The sequence below is a fragment of the Rhineura floridana genome, chromosome 10 (assembly GCF_030035675.1).
Source record: "Rhineura floridana isolate rRhiFlo1 chromosome 10, rRhiFlo1.hap2, whole genome shotgun sequence".
NCBI classification, from domain to species: Eukaryota; Metazoa; Chordata; class Lepidosauria; order Squamata; family Rhineuridae; genus Rhineura; species Rhineura floridana.
Genome location: NC_084489.1, coordinates 8,451,104 through 8,466,420, shown reverse-complemented (window position 1 = coordinate 8,466,420; position 15,317 = coordinate 8,451,104).

The window sequence follows — 15,317 nt, the reverse complement described above, 5'->3', positions numbered from 1 at the left end:
AAATTACCTTTTAATATTATATAGAACATATTAACTCTATGTGAAAATTAAAAATGGATGTGTAGGTCGACATTTCATTGAATTACTCCAGTAATAAAGCAATTACTTAATCTCCCCTTGTGTTTTGTGGGCAATTGGTCTTAACAATGCATACATGAAAGAGGTGGCCCTGAGTAAGAAATTGGCCAAATCGCAGACAAATAAGTACAGGGCTTTTTTTTGCTAGGCATCTTTTTTTAGAGGGGGGAGAACGAAAAGGAATTTGCTTTCCAGCTAAAATAATTTTCTCTCATTACAAGCTTGAAATGTCAACTGCAAAAGAGCTCGCTCTCCACCCATTTCTCATTCTGGTGTTGTGGTCTTGTGGCAAGCTAAGTTTCACTTTCAGCAGACATTTGTCTGCAGCATTTTTTTTATAATATCTGAATCGCTGAGGTGCCACAAAGCTTCAACTTGTGCTGCCTTGTACAGATCTTACTTCACATCTGACAAGCTGAAAATCCTTCCAAATCACCCCACTTCACCTCAGTATTTAGCATTCTTCCAGAACGTCTGCAAACTCCTAATTTCAGGCCTTCATTGGAACGATAAACCTGAATATGTGATGGCAAAAAACAAAAACAAGCCTTATGTGTTCTTCAGTGCCAGCCCAGCAATCCATCCCATTTTTAAGAAGTTCTGTATTGGTCTTGCAGTCTGCATTGGATATATTACTTGCACATTTGTCCCTCAAGAATTGTGGTTACCATTAGCAACCCAACTCCAACAAAAACAGTAGGATGGAAGGAAAGCTGAACTAATAAGATCTTCAAATCTCTCCAATGTGTTTTTCTAAATAGAACCTTTCACACTGTGTGAAACTTAAAAAAAAACCCTTAAGATGCTTGAGTTGCCTGCAAAACCTCAAACAGCCACAATGTTTGCTTATCCCTAATAATTATCACTTAATATGTGGTTTGGCTCTACACTCTTACAGTCTTATACGGATACATTGATTTATTTCACTGATGGCTCTTGTGGCACGAGAAAGCCATCAATGAAATACATAAATATATCTGTATAAGACTAGGGAAATGTATAAGACGTATGGTTTGTTTTTTCTGGACAGTGGTATCTACACACAATGTACTACTCATATGATTGCTGAAGCCAAATGGGAAATGTTTCAGTGTTGTTATTATCAAATATTTTTCTCAAACATGTGGTACTTCAGTTTCAAAAGAGATAGGAGAAGAATGAATTTACCTCTTAAAGGATAGGCATGGCTAGACAGGGCTGATAAGAGATGAAGTCATGACTCCATTAAAACGAATAGACGAGATTCTCTTCAATTTCAGAGGAACTAGGATATACCAAAATGGTTGTTTTTTATTTACCTTCCTTTTTCTCTGGCATTCTTAAGGAAAGCAGTCTTGGGAAAGCAGCAAAGAATAAGGCTAATTCACAAAATTGTATTAGTTTTGAGAAGGTTTCTTGTTCAGTATAAAGTTAAATGCCAGCTAGTATCAGTTTATGAACATTGTACTTGAGATTTGGTGCAGTGAGACGCCATCTTTGTTTGAAATATTTATATTTAAGCAGATATAGTCCCTTTTAATATCTGTGGGGTCAGTAGTTAGACTGTTGTAGCTAAAATTCCTTTAAACAGTCTCCTGGCGAGCTTTAAAAAAAGGCATACAGCAGGAGTGATGTCAGGGACCCAGAGTTGGATTTTAGCTTCTACAGGGGATGAGGCCAAGGACTCAAGGAGAGGAAGAGCACGCAAGGCCGGCCACAGAAGCACTTCCATCAGAGGATGCCATGGGGCCAGTGCTCCTCTGGCCCAACGGTGTGGCACTGCCATCCTTGGACTCAGAGAACTCCATTGCAGAAGCCTGAGTGACAGCAGAGGCTCCCCTGCTCTGTTGCAGAAGGAGACTACTGGAGCGGGCTGCTACTGTATGGGACCAAACTTTTACCCAGTCAGGCGAGGACACCCTGCCATGGAAAAGGGGGTGGTACAAGCCCAATCCCCTTCTCTGGGCCCCATCCCCAGAGGGTGGTTAGGGAAACCTTCCTGCTCTACCCCTCCCCAGGGCCACACAACTCTGAGTGGGTGTTACAGGTTAGCCCTAAAGGTGAACCTTATCCTGCTCACCAAACCCTACCCTGTGAAATTCCCACACATATCTTCCACAAAAGAGGACAAGCCTCAGTGTAGTCCCTCTCACCACCTGTGGCAAATAATTTCATGCAGGGCACTCTGCAGATCAGTTAGAAACAGATAGTTACCCAAGTCAGACATATGAACACCATCTCGCCAGTAAAGCTCAGGCCTGCCACATGCATCCAGTTGATGTATTACCTCACCCTGCCAATCAACAAGAATAAGCCAGACCTCCCTATTTACTTTCTTACAAGCCTTGTTCAGGCTCCTGGGGTCAATTCCCGCCCTCCATATCCTCCTGGGGAGGATGTCAGACCAAACAATCATGGTCCCATGCCACTGTCTACATATGGCCTCAAAGTCCAGGCAAGCCTGAATGATAAGAGCTTTTCCCTTCAACATTCCCAGTCATTGCCTCCCAAATGAATGACCACAACCTGTGGAGGGTGCTGCACCAATGAGGTATCAAAAAATGTTGGTAGGAGGCGTTCCCACAGCATGCCATGTCTACCCAGCTGCTGGACTGGAGCACAATGGCTGAGCCCCAACTGGGTTCCGTGCCTGGTCTGTGACACCCTCCTCTTGTCCCAGAGCACCATACTGTGGCCACATGTGAGCATCTTGACTCTATCCAGCACCCTCCAACCTGTTAAAACAGAAACAATGATTAACAATATGCTCAGCAGCACAACAGTTAACTAGGGCCCTTAATTGGCCTGACATAAGCCTGGAAAGCACCCAATCGCCAGCTCCCCACCACCTGCATGGCTGTGCTCCCAAAGCCCAATGTAGCTGCTGTAGAGGCTGAACTAATCCTAAAAGAGTGCTTACCAAACTGGTTGGGATCCAAACATGACAAGGCCTGTCTGAAAATGGACCAAAACTGAAACTTAGTCAAAGGCTGACCATCCTGGTGACAAAATAACAACCCCCCAGACTTACCTCTAAGCTGCAAAGATGAGCCTAAGATCCGGACTGGACACAGCCTGTGTATAGGGTAAGAGGCCAAAGTGATGACCGTCCCTTGGCCCCTCTGGTCAGTCTTTGACTTGCACAACTGAATCCAAACACAGCTGCCACTTACTGCAACACAACATCAGCTACCTCTAAAGCCTGACCAGAACTGTCATTCCTAGAAAAGCCCCCCAAAATGCTATAACAGCAACAGCATGAATTAAAACCGGCTCATAGCTAGAACTACATAAAGACACCCAAAGCCCATGAAAGCCCAACAAAATAGCAGGCGACATAGGGCAACAAGTGTCTGATGCAGGAGGATGTGCCTGAGTCTACCCCTCAAACATCTTCCTTATCCTAAAGTCACCTGAGAAATCAGGTACACCCCTAATCTTAACCAAAAATCCAATCCCCGCTAATTTACCCCTAATGGTCTTCACAGAAAGGCCCTGCTGGTGAAGAACCATGCAAAATTCAATCGACTGGACCACCGGGATAGGCCAGACGAGCGAATACCCCTTTCTCAGATGAGAAATTCCCTACCTGATGTCAAATTCCCTACCTGATCTTAAATAGGAGTTTCTTGTGCTAGTGGCAAGGGATAACATTATGGCCTTCTCAGCTTTGAACTGCCAAGTCCCCGCAGTGCCATGGCATTGGCTCCAGTTGAAGCTTGGCCAAAGGGGCCAACTCCCCAAAATGTGCCATCTGATGATGAGAAAGGGCATCAATGCCGTTGTCCAACCCAGGAACATGGAGAGTACAAAAAAGAATACTAAATTTAAGTCATTGGGTTACAAAAGCACGCACCAAAACCATCACTCTAATGTTCCTAGAAGTAAGGGAGTTGATCATGCTCACTGTGGCCTGGTTATCGCACCAAAAATGCACCACAGAGTCAGCCAAAGCATGTGCCCACAGATGCACAGCAACCACTATGGGAAAGAACTCCAAAAAGGTCAGATCCCTAGTGATGCCAGCCTCAGCCCATGCCACTGCCCATGCCTCTACACACTAGCTATCCAGAAAAATAACCCCACAACCCAAAGCCCCAGAGACATCAGAGTGAATTTGCAACTCTGCCTCCAATAATAAGTCCCATCACCAAAAAGAAACCCCATTAAGTTGGTCCAAAAATTGTGACCAAACTAACATATTATCCCTCATAACCCAGGTAATCCCAGCCCGATGATGAGGTCTACTGAGGCCCCCCATCAGGTCACAAAACCTATGCAGCAATGCCCTGCCAGGTGCTATGATCTGACACGCAAAAATTAAATGCCCCACCAACTCCTGGAGCTCTTTAAGAGTAACCTTCCTGGTGCATCTTATGCTGGCCACCCTACGCTTCAACTCCCGTAATATCACTGCCGGTAAACGGCAAGCCTGCGCCACTGAGTCAAGCTCAATTCCCAAAAAGGTAAGCACAGGCTTACCTCAGTTTTCTCCCTAGCCAAAGGCAGCCTTAGCTCACCAGTCTAAATGCAGACATAAGCTGGAAACACTGCTGTAAGCCTGCAGGACCAGCAAAAAGAAAATCATCCAGGTAATGCACTACTGCATTAAAGCCAACCTGCTCCTAAAAGCCCACTCAAGGAATGTACTAAAGCATTCAAAAGCTGAACACAAAACAGAACATCCCATGGGCAGTGCCCGATCTACGTAAAACAAACCCTGAAATGAAAACCCCAACAGATCACAGTCCAAAGGGTGGACTGGCAGGAGGTGGAATGCTGACTTGATGTCACACTTACCCATGAGAGCGCCCGGGCCAAAATGCCAAACCATAACCACTGCACTGTCAAAGGAAGCATAACATACCCAACACAAATACTCAGGAATAGCATCATTCACCAACTGCCCTTTAGGGTGAGACAGATGACGGATGAGGCAATATTGCCCAAGCTCTTTCTTAGGAACGATGCCCAAAGGGGACACCCTTAAAGTGGGCATATGAGGGTAGTCAAATGGACCCAGTACCCTACCTTCAGCTACCTCCTTATCTATTTTCTCCTGCACCACTAGTTCCATTCCAACTACTGACTTCAGATTTCCAGACAGGAGGGGCTTATGATCTCCCACTAATGGAATCCTGAAACCATAACAAAAACCTTCCCCCAAGTAAACAGCATCAGCCCACTTAGGATATTGACAGAGCAAAGACAAAAGTTGCTGAATATTAATCAGGGTGGGACCCCTTACCTGAAGGCTGCCCTACACATCTGAGCTTTTTCCTCTTCTGAAAACCCTTAACCCCCTGAGCTGTGGTAAAGCATCTGCATCTGTGTTGGAATTGCTTTTTAATAAGTTCTTAAACTTTCTTTTTTAAAAAATATTTTTAATCTTAGATGATGTTTTGATAGCTTTTTTTAAGAAATGTTTTTAAAGATGTTTTGTTTTAAAGTTTGTTTTATGATGTTTTAAAGTTTTTAGTGCTTTTATTTGCTGCCTTGGGCTCCTGCCAGGAGGAAGGGCCGGATACAAATCAAATAAGAAAGAAAGAAAGAAAGAAAGAAAGAAAGAAAGAACGAAAGAACGAAAGAACGAAAGAACGAAAGAACGAAAGAACGAAAGAACGAAAGAACGAAAGAACGAAAGAAAGAAAGAAAGAAAGAAAGAAAGAACGAAAGAACGAAAGAAAGAACGAAAGAAAGAAAGAAAGAAAGAAAGAAAGAAAGAAAAGGGATGGGAGCCAGTACAGATGGAACACTCATGTCTAAATTTACATGGATTCCTGTTGCAGAAGCCCTCAGCACTGAACTCCCAACATAGCAGGTAGGCAGGGCCGGTTCTAAAGGGCAGCCAGATGGGGCACTGGCCCGATGGTCCCTGGAGCTACAGGGGGGTTCTCAGCCACCCCTCCGCTCCCCTTCAGCGATCCGCGCCCCCCCATGCCCCCCACCTACTTGTCTGCTGTTTTTTACCATTGCCCTTAATGAAGATGGCGGTCGTGATTTCCCTAAGGTACTGAAGCCCCTGCCGCCATCTTAGTTGATGGCAGAGATGCGTGTGCGTAGCATGCATGAGTGCCATCAACAAAGATGGCGGTGGAGGCGTCATCCCCTTAGGGAAACCATGGCCGCCATCTTCGTTAAGGGCAATGGTAAAAGACAGTAGACAGGTAGGTGGGGTTGTGGGGGGCACGCGCACACACACACACACACCAGGGGCCAGGGCAAGCTGATGCCCAAGGGCCTCAGCATTTCTGGAGCCGGCCCTGCAGGTAGGGTTGAACCCCCTGCCCCGTGGACCCACAAGAAGGCACCAATGTATTAGATTTACCCAGCAGGTGTCCACTCTGTCACCCTGCAGAGGTCGAGCTGCAGTCATAAACTGTAGCCACAACTCAGGGTGCTTCCTGTCCCATATTAAACTCAGATCAACCCCTGCCAGCATTCTAAAAGATTCATCATAGGCCAACCATGCTGAACCCATACATTCAGTGTGGGCCCTAAAGATGATATCCAAGTACTTCACTAAAGCTGCCACCCTCAAGGGCTGGCATTGAAGTACTACCCCCATATAAATAAAAAATCCTGCCATCCAATTACCCCAGGTCCTATCAACCTTTTTCCTTTTAAACTTCTCATTATCCCTCTCATCTTGCTTATCCTTTTCCTTCTGTTCAGGCTCCTAGTACAATAAAGAGAAAACATCAATGTATTCTCCCTTCGAAATCGGCCCTTTTGTTGCCAAAAGCAAATGAGCCCCAAAAGGAGCGGGCGTGTCCTCAAATGGACCACCCCAGCCTGTACAGAAGACAAAGGATCCTGGGCTGCCCACACAGCTGAAGAAGATGCTGGAGTCTTTCCCCCCCGGGCTTCAAACCTGCTTACAGACCACCCTGAGCCATGCCCCACGTCATCACCCAGGAACTCATCCCGGGGGACAAAGGAAAACCCCACCCAGCACCCTGCAGGGGCAACTCACCAAAACCAGGATGAACTGCAGCAACCTCAACCTCTGGGATTTCTGTAGCCACCACTGGTTCCACATCAGGTGCTGAATGCACTGGAGCAAACTGGCCAGATGATCCCTCCAATGCAGCTGAACGGTCCAAAAAACATTCCAGTCAGTGTCAGCCAGGCCCTTCCTATCATGCTTCCCCTTAACCTTATTTCAGAGCATGGAAAAGTTACTTTTTTGAACTACAACTCCCATCAGCCTAATCCAGTGGCCATGCTGGCTGGGGCTGATGGGAGTTGTAATTTTAAAAAGTAACTTTTCCAAGCTCTGCCTTATTTTGGATATTCTCACGAGGTTGTCTATTCAGCCTGTCCAAAGACTCTATACAGGCAAACACATATGCAACATCAGGGCCCTCAACCTCAGAGGATAACAGGTCCTGAGATGACAGAGACCGCTGCTGAGCAGGCTGCTTCAGGACCTTGCCCTTCCCCTTAGGACCACCCCTGCTGTTCTTAGGAGGCATGTCCCACAAACCCGGCTTACCTGTAAGCCCTAGTCAACAAGCCTATCAATTGCAGACCACCTGGGCCTGGAATTACCTTACCAAAATGGCCACCTTCTGGATGACCTTACCAAAATGGACACCAGTGACCTTTCCAAAATGGCTACCTATGAGAGCCCTCCCAAAATGGCCACCTACTAGGCCGCCAAAATGGCTTCCCAGGCCCCTTAAATGCCTGTCACAAAATGAATGCCACACATGAGGTCACAAAATGGCTGCTGTGCCACCGCCCAGAGAGCTATTGCTAGTCGGGCGGTATATAAATTTAATAAATAAATAATAAAATAAATAAATAAGAAAGGCTCCAAAATGGCCAAAGAAAGGCCCAGTTACACAGCCGCAAAATTACCACCCGGACTCCAACACTGTCTGCCTACGCCCCAGACAGTCCTAGTCCTCCAGGCCCCTAGCAGGCCTGCCAGGCCACAGGGGATGGCTGCAAAATGGAACAGGCCTGCCAGGCCAAACAAAGACTCCCCCAGCCCCAACTCCAAACCTTCTGGGCAGAAAGAGGCGGAGGGAGGGCCGAGCAGGGCTTAAATAGCCCCACTGCCCCACCCCTTGTGCAATGCAGCATGCATGTCCACAACGCAATCAGGGAGTCTTTGAAACCACACCAGGTCATCTCCTGGCATGGCTGCAAAGGCCCACCATCAACAGAGTCCTCCTGGTGTGTCGATGGGTGGGAATTGTTATAATGTGGAAGCCCAAAATGCAGGTGCATCCTTTGTCCCCCGACCTCTGCGTTATAGCAAAGTTCTGCTGAATCTAGAATCCTGTAGTCCCCCAATACGATTTCAATTTACAAAGCAAGAGTATATATATTCTCAGAATCCCTTCACAGTTAAGGGCATTTTCAGTGGCGGCCCCCACTCTCTGGAACTCCCTCCCGTATGACCTTCGACATGCCCCTTCCCTGAATGTATTCCGCCAAGCTTTGAAGACCTGGCTCTTCAGACAGGCCTTTGGGACTTACGGGGAGGGTTTAATTTTTACGACGAATAGCCTACTACTCTGTACTGGAACTGTTTTATTGTTTTATTGTTATATTGTATTTTATGATGTATTTTATTATGATGTAATGTATTGTTGTTAAATTGTACGTCGCCTAGAGTGGCCATTGGCCAGATAGGCGACCCACAAATTAAATTATTATTTATTATTATTATTATGCATTCTTGCATAAGAAGTTTCGTTCTGGGTTAGACCAAAGTCCATAAAAACTAAATGGACACTAAATTACAATTGTCAAGTGCAAATAACTGTCCTTCACACAGAGTAAATCTATTTAAAAAAATCATTGCTGATGTAATTTAAGTATGCTGTACATGATGCATCTTCAAATACGAGAATAAGTGACAAATTTTGAGGTACTTACTAATATATTTCCAGTTTTGTTTCATATCATGAAAAGTTCCTGACATTCCAAAGACAGCTTAAGGAAGACGCTCATTCTCTTTGGGAATTCTGCAGAATATTCAGAAAGTATCTCCTCCCAAAGACTGGAAAGACTTTATGGGATCAATTGCTGGGGTAGAAATCCAGTCATGAATCTGATTTTATTATTGTCAATAATAATTATTATTTTGGAGCAGTTGGTTGGAAAAGGGTACACAAATATTGTTAAAGAAATAAACATAACTACCTCTACAATATATATTATATATAAAAGGACACCCCCTGACTACTTACTTAATTCTTAAGCTCAAGTTTAATTTTGGATTGTTTGTAACTTGATCTTCAACTGATGTAGTACCATATTCTTATTTGCATAATCAGATATTTTGATTGAGGTAACCTTTTTTATTCATGTGATGTCATATCTGCTTCCACTAGCTTCATTTTGACCTGTTTGTGATTAAATTACACAAGTTGAAAACATTTGAAAAGTCATTTCTCCACAGGGTGAAAATTAGGGCACATCCATACCTGTGTGGAGCGGGTGGTTGCCAGCCAACTCCAGGCGCTCTTGGATGAAACCGATTATCTAGATCCGTTTCAATCCGGTTTCAGGCCCGGTTTTGGCACCGAAACAGCCTTGGTCGCCCTGTATGATGACCTGTGTCGGGAGAGGGACAGGGGGAGTGTGACTCTGTTGATTCTCCTTGATCTCTCAGCGGCGTTTGATACCATCGACCATGGTATCCTTCTGAGGAGACTCGCGGAGTTGGGTGTCGGGGGCACTGCTTGGCAGTGGTTCCGCTCCTACTTTGCGGATCGTCACCAGAAGGTAGTGCTTGGGGAACATCACTCGACACCATGGACTCCATTGCGGAGTCCCTCAGGGGTCGGTTTTGTCCCCCATGCTTTTCAACATCTACATGCAGCCGCTGGGTGCAGTCATCAGGAGTTTTGGAGTGCGTTGCCATCAGTATGCTGATGACACGCAGCTCTATTTCTCCTTTTCATCTTCTTCAGGTGAGTCTGTTGATGTGCTGAACCGTTGCCTGACCGCAATAATGGACTGGATGAGAGCTAATAAACTGAGACTCAATCCAGACAAGACCAAGACATTGTTGGTGAATGCCTTCCCTGCTCAGATGGTGGATGTTAACCCTGTTCTGGATGGGGTTACACTCCCCCTGAAGGAACAGGTACGTAGTTTGGGGGTTCTTCTCGACTCTTCCCTGTCTCTCGAGGCCCAAGTGGCCTCGGCGGCACGGAATGCGTTTTACCATCTTCGTCTGGTAGCCCAACTACGCCCCTATCTGGACAGGGACGACCTCACCTCCGTTGTTCACGCTCTGGTAACTTCAAGATTGGATTACTGTAATGCGCTGTACGTAGGGCTGCCCCTGAAGACAATTCGGAAGCTTCAGCTGGTGCAGAACGCAGCTGCCAGACTACTGACGAGGACCAGTCGGTCTTCGCATATAACACCTGTCTTGGCGCATCTGCACTGGCTTCCTATTTGCTTCCGGGCGAGATTCAAGGTGCTGGTTCTTACCTATAAAGCCTTACACGGCGTGGGACCTCAATACCTTGTGGAACGCCTCTCTCGATACGAACCTACCCGTTCACTTCGTTCAGAATCTAAGGCCCTCCTCCGGGTACCAACCCATCGGGAAGCCTAGATCTAGGGCCTTTTCTGTGGTGGCCCCTGAGTTGTGGAACAGCCTCCCCGAAGAGGTACGCCTGGCGCCTACACTTTTATCTTTTCAGCGCCAGGTAAAGACCTTTTTATGCTCCCAGGCATTTTAATTTTCTTAACCATTTTAATCTTTTAATCCGTATTTTTTAATTTTTGTCGTATTGTGTTTTTGTAGTGTTTTTTGTTGTTTGTTTGTATATGTTTTTATGATTTTTATTATGATATATTGTATTTTATCTTATTTGTTCACCGCCCTGAGAGCTATTCTGCTAAGGGCGGTATATAAATTGAAATAATAAAAAACAAACAAACAAATAAATAAATAAATAACCGCAAAATCCACATTTCCCATATTCAGTTGGTGGCCTCCATACATGTCCAGTGAAAACCAATTATCAAGCATCCATACATGTGGGCTTCTTTTTGGTCTAAATTGCTTTAGCATTGGCCACTCCCCTAACACCCCTTTTAAGTGATTGGTCCATAATGGTTGTTTGCTTTTTGCGCACTTTTTTTTGGAAGAGTGCAGAAATGTATATCTTTTTTTTAATTCCAACATATGTGTAGGTTTGTGGATGTGCTATTGGGTGGGAAGGAGACAGGGGGCTTGGCATATGATGGAGGAACTGCCTATTGCAGGAAAGTCCATGGCATTGCGTCTGAGTGCACGGACGTTAATGTGATTATTGATACAGGAAAGCATATCTGTTTTTCAGTGGTACTTCTAGTGCGGATTTGTGAACATGAAAATTTGTACTAGCTTGCAACGTCATGTGGACGACGGTGAATTAATGAGGACACAAAGCAACAACATTGCAGATTATATAGTTGTATGGATGGGCCCTTTGAGTGATAAAATATAGAATGTACTACAATAATTATTTTTACCTGTAGGCCTACGCTTGTTTGTACAAAGAAAAGAGTTCTCACCTTGGTCTTGAATGTTTTTATTTGTCATTATATTATTAATAAGACAGTAACAAGGGGAGATGGGGGAATACTGCATTGAATGTTTGATTCTGTTAAGGAGAAATATATTATTCCTTGTTAATCTGACAGACTGACATGGTTGTTACTTTTATGAATTAGTCTGATCTTTTTATGTACTTGCCTACTGTCTACAAACCACTTGAACTAGAATAATCCCATTGATAGTAACATGGAGTGGTTTCATTATTACAGCCAGGATTCTCCTGTACATGATAAAATGCATCTGCCTTGAACAGTTTGGTATACTTGAGCAAAGCCAAACACCGTAGATAATGAAGTGGTTGCTGCTTCAATGTAATTGCAAGCACTGTTATGCTACAGCGCCTGGGCAAAGTGTTTCTTCAGTTCCTGAAACTCTCTGGAAGGCAAATTGTCACATTTTTACTGACTTAATAAGCTGCCTTGAGCTTTCAATCTGTCACTTGAGGTGTATTATTCCTGGGCAGAGTCCTAGATGGCCCCTTAGGTTTCTTATACTGCCTCTTGTATTTCCATCTTCACTATAAACTCATTTCACATCCTAGTCCATAACTGGACATTCATCATAATTTGAGGGAGATTGGTGTAACTGGAGCCATGGTGCAACAAGTTCAAGAGGGAATTTTATCCTGGATACTGACCTTCTCAGAATGATAAAGGTGAGAGACAGGCACAATGGATTTTTTTCAGAGGTTTGGTTGAACACACAGAGGATAGGGGTGGGGCTTACCTCTATAGTCTCACCCACCTCCCTCATGTTGGTTGCTTGAACAGGGCTTCAGTGGGAAGAGCACTTAGTTTCCTTGAGATTTTCAAATATTAGTGCCTTTCAGAGCAGACAAACCTAGGGTAGATGCAGGGCCGGCTCCAGGAATGCCGGGGCCCTTGGGCATCAGCCTGCCCCGGGCCCCTCCGCTCCTCTTCCGCGATCCGTGGCAGGAGCCGTGCTACAGATTGCAAGACAGTCCAAAGCTTTCGAGCCACCCGCCAAGCCGCCCGCCATGCCTGCCATCCCCCGCTTCACCTACCTTGCTCTGTTGTTCTTTGCGGCTGCAGGTTTGCCATCAAACAAGATGGCAGCCGAGGTTTTCGTAAGGGACTGAAGCCTCTACTGCCATCTTGGTTGATGGCACGCCAAGATGGCGGCAGAGGCTTCAGTCCTTTACTGAAACCTCGGCCACCATCTTAATTGATGGCAACCCTGTGCGTGCTACGCGCGCAGCCGCAAAGAACAGCAGAGCAAGGTAGGTGAAGCGGGGGGATGGCGGGCATGGCGGGTAGCTCGGTGGGCGGCTCCTATCCTGCGATCCGCGGCTCCTATCCTGAGATCACGAAAGGGGAGCAGAGGGCCCCTCAGGAGCTCCTGTAGCTCCAGGGCCCTCGGGACAGTGCCCAACCTGACCGCCCTTTAGAACTTGCCCTGGGTAGATGGACTGGTGGTCTGGCTCATTATGAGGTAGCTTCATATATTCACTCGTGTGAAAAACAATTCCAAAACAGGACAACAACCACTGTTACAGTAAGATCTGGGACATATCTGTGCCAGAGTCTGGCAAAGTTAGAATCTAGCAGAACAGCAGGAAGTTCAGGGCTGTGACTTGGAAGGAATGATAATGTTTCAATAGCACTGGAGTTAAGGAACATCATGGATGCCATTGTTTTTTCAAGCCTTTCCCAGCTTCCTGCAGTATTTGTAGTGATGATAATAACAAAATCCATTTGTATAAGATCAGTATACCATGGCAATGTTCCTCAGTATATTCTACTGTAACAATGCCTTTGGAGAATGAAAATCCAAGGTGAGAGCCCTTTGATTTTTTACAGTTTTGCAACTCAGCAGTAGTAACAAGAGCTGCAGTCATATGTGTCATTAAGAATGTTTTCACCGATGAGGCTGAAAGCAGCTTTGTTTCAATCAGGTGTCTATTATCATGCAAAGCCAATTGTGTGCATCTTGTGAGCTATGCCATTACTCTGAAAGCACCTTTGTATGTTAATATGTCCCATAAAGCAGCAGGAAATATCTTGTTCCCAGTGTAACAGCTTTACAACTGAAATGCACCCTTCACATCTCCCCCAGGCCTTATGCATCTCATTGTGAGGTGGTGCATACGGTGAATTTTAGTGTAGTAGATGAGGAAGTGTGAGGATTTGTACATCTTCCTCCTGCTCAGCAAGATAAGGTCTGAACCCGGTCTGAGTTACAGACCTACTTTATCCAGAGGGGAACCAGAGTGAGAGAGGAGAGGCTCAGCATCGCACAGCAGACAGGACGTTCACCAGCAACAGTGCCAATTAACATACCAGGATTCTGTCTGTTGCACATGTTACATTGTTTTCATTGTAGCAGAACAACAGTTGCATTCAGCTGCTCACTTACATGGAAAAATCATCTTCAAAAGGTTCGTTAGGAATGACCTAATTTTTCCATATTGTTTCCTATTGCTATCATGGTATGTGTATTAGACACACAATATACTGTGGAAAATTGTTTTTGTCTCTGTAACATCTGTCTGAGCTACTGTGGAAAACGATGGGCTTTTTCTAGTGAAGTGCTTTTGGGCAGAAAATGATGATTAAATTGACTTAACGAGTGTTAAACAAAGGTAGCGAATGAAATCTTTTAAAAACTGGGGACTAAGGTGCTGTTGTTTAGGACAGAGGTTCCCCAACTTCTTTTGCTGAGAGAGTCCACACCTGAGGAAATCATGTTCTTCTTATGCTAAGTTTGGGCTGTGAACCAGGAAGTCCCTGGTTTAAATGTTACTATAGTCATGAACTCATTATTGTGGCCGTAGACAAGCCAATGTCTCTTTACCTCAGTCTCCCACCAGCAATAAGGTTATTTTAAATATCAGTCTACCTTACAGGGGAGTTGTAAGAATTACTGAGATAATTTTCATCTTCACTCCCTGTTCATTTTCCCATTATTTTAAATGGCAGTTTGATTGTTTTGCCAGAAGGGTGGGATGGGTAGTTAAATGAATGAATGAATAAATAAATGTGTCAACGGCTTTAAATATTCTTAAGTAGAATATAATTGCTAAGTATTATTAACCCTCTTTGTTGTTGTTATGTGCCTCCAAGTCGACTACAACTTATGGCGACCCTATGAATCAGCGACCTCCAAGAGCGTCTGTCATGAACCACTCTGCTCAGATCTTGTAAGTTCAGGTCTGTGGCTTTCTTTACGGAATCAATCCATCTCTTGTTTGGCCTTCCTCTTTTTCTACTCCCTTCTGTTTTTCCCATCATTATGATCTTTTCTAATGAATCATGTCTTCTCATTATGTGTCCAAAGTATGATAACCTCAGTTTCATCATTTTAGCTTCTAGTGACATTTCTGGTTTAATTTGTTCTAACACCCAATTATTTGTCTTTTTTGGAGTCCATGGTATGCGCAAAGCTCTCCTCCAACACCACATTTCAAATGAGTTGATTTTTCTCTTATCCAATTTTTTCACTGTCCAACTTTCACATCCATACATAGAGATTGGAAATACCATGGTCTGAATGATCCTGACTTTAGTGTTCAGTGCTACATCTTTGCTTTTGAGGACCTTTTCTAGTTCTCTCACAGCTGCCCTCCCCAGTCCTAGCCTTCTTCTGATTTCTTGACTATTGTCTCCAGTTTGGTTAATGACTGTGCCAAGGTATTGATAATCCTGAACAAGTTCAATGT